This window comes from Aplysia californica, unplaced genomic scaffold (genome assembly GCF_000002075.1).
Source record: "Aplysia californica isolate F4 #8 unplaced genomic scaffold, AplCal3.0 scaffold00050, whole genome shotgun sequence".
NCBI classification, from domain to species: Eukaryota; Metazoa; Mollusca; class Gastropoda; order Aplysiida; family Aplysiidae; genus Aplysia; species Aplysia californica.
Window position 1 is genome coordinate 677,355 of NW_004797320.1, and position 2,567 is coordinate 679,921.

Consider the following 2,567-nt stretch of genomic DNA (forward strand, 5'->3'; position numbering starts at 1 on the left):
ATGTCTGTGTGTGTGTGTGTGTGTGTGTGTGTGTGTGTGTGTGTGTGTGTGTGTGTGTGTGTGTGTTTGAGTGTGTGTGAGTAAGTTATATGTGTGAGTAAGTTATGTGTGTGCATGCATGTGCAGCCAACGCTTATAGCCATTATAGCCACATGTCTCGTTTTCCTTTTTTCTAACAGGGCTATAAGTGGGACGGCTGCAACCCCCCCCCCCCCCTCCTCTTCATGCAAATAAAAAGAATATTTCTTTGTGTGGTCGGGGTGAAGGGTGGGAAAGAATGACTAAACTAGAAAAATAAACCGTTAAATGTAAATGGGCACCTCCCCAATTTGCCTGACGGTATAAATAGACTCATACTATGTAATATCTGGATGTGTCGGGTTTTTGTCCTTAGAAACAGTCAAGCATTTAAGGGTGAGTTCCTGCGTGGGTGGAGAAGAAAGGTTAAGAGAGAGAGAGAGAGAGAGAGAGGGAGAGAGAGAGAGAGAGAGAGAGAGAGAGAGAGAGAGAGAGAAGACAGACAGACAGACAGAGATATAGACACACACACACAGACACACAGAGAGAGAGAGAGAGAGAGAGAGAGAGAGAGAGAGAGAGAGAGAGAGAGAGAGAGAGAGAGAGAGAGAGAGAGAGAGAGAGAGAGAGAGAGAGAGGGGTTGCATAAGCTGGGGCTTTAATGGTGACCGTCATAAAAGCCAATATAACCATACTTTTGCGTAGCATCACTCTTTGGACCAAAATTAAAAGTCTTGATTAGAGACTTGCTCGCAATACAGCTGCCTGTCTTTCTGTTTCTCTCTCTTTCTGCATTCTTGGAAACTTTACCCTTCACGCATTCGTCCACTTTAAAGTGCAACAAAATGTAATCCTGTGTGAAAGTGACATGGCAATCAAGTACGTTTGCTTATAACTTATTATTATCTCTGGACAGCGTGCTCATTAACGACCTTTACGCTACGAAAGGCTTATTACTTAAATGTCTATATTGTCCTCCCCTCCCACATCTCTCTCACCCCAGGGGCGTCTTATGGGATGGGGCATCAGTCCCACCAGGTTTTCTTCACCAAATGTTACTTCTTTGACTTAAATTAAAGTCTGTGTGTGCACACTAGAATGAAGTTTTGAGCGTATGAACAGTTAGTGTTCTCTTGCGTGCGTTCTCATGAGTTCTATGTGTAGCGATCATACAAACAATGAAACAAGAGCCGTTACATTTTATCACTGAGGTAAGCTCGTTTTAAAATTGGAATCTAATGTTTGTTCTTCAATGCTGTAATGTATCGTGTAGAATACTTAATGGAAATTCGCTATAGTCCTTTATGAGACTGCGATCTCATCAAACAGTAGAATTTTCGCATCCTGTAGAGGAAAGAAATCAAAATAAATATTCTAATCATGAATGGTTGATCATGAAGGGTGCACCGTTCAGCCGAAAAGACATCGGTAATGTTGTTTTTTGGTTTGATTTTGTTGTTGTTGTTGTTGTTGTTGTTGTTGTTGTTGTTGTTGTTGTTGTTGTTTTGGGTTTTTTTATTTTTTACGGCGCTCGCAACTGTATAAGGTCATATGAGAGCGCGGGACACAACGTTTTCAGTTAGTAAGAAATTTTGAATTTTGCCCAAGTGGCGGCCGAATCCTACTCTTATCAAGTTTAGATTTAGACCACCAAGGGATCTTTAACGTGTGCAACTTGCACTCGGGACCTCCGAGATTTTTCGCTCTTGTCCGAGAAGGCTAGGTGTAGATCTTTCCTACCATAAGATCAGGGGTGTGGCTGAAAGAAAGCAGTAAGAAGGCCCCAAGAAGTAACAGTAGCTGCAGGAAGAGCCTGGAGCCCAGAGGAGGGGGCAAAGGAGGTGAGGCGGTGGGGGCAGAAAGTTGAGACTAATGCAGACGACAGAACATTGTTAGAGAGCAGGAAAGGAGATGAAAGGGGACAAATTTCTGTCGCTATCCAGATTCAAATCTGGGACCTATTGAATGAAAGGTGAACACCTAAACCTCTAGGCCACGATCGGTACATTTGCTCACCATAGAATCCGAAGGACACAAATCGGGTAGGCTTCTTGTACAGAGACGCACAGGTGAGGTCATTTTCCACTAACGCGATTACAATACTTTTGAATCTGTTTAATATATTTTCCTTTTTTTTTTTGTATGCGTGTTTCACTGTCTTTTCAGTCATTGTGCATCCTTTATCATCTGAGCGATCTCAATGTTTGGTCACGGCAAACCTTTCCATTTTTACAAGCCACCTGACGCTGTTCTTTCTTCTCTCTCTCTCTCTCTCTCTCTCTCTCTCTCTCTCTCTCTCTCTCTCTCTCTCTCTCTCTCTCTCTCTCTCTCTCTCTCTCTCTCTCTCTCTTTCTCTCTCTATTTATATGGGAATTAAATTTTAGCCTAAGAACGAAGTAGAGTGAGAACGGAGCGGCAGAACTCAAAACTTAGTTGCCAATATCGTATCAATATTTCATGGAGATCGCATCTTGCGAGCTACACTCGGGCTCGTCCGGGTCTTTTCGATTAACTACCCATTGTGGTTCAAAGCTGAGAGAGTGTCGTGG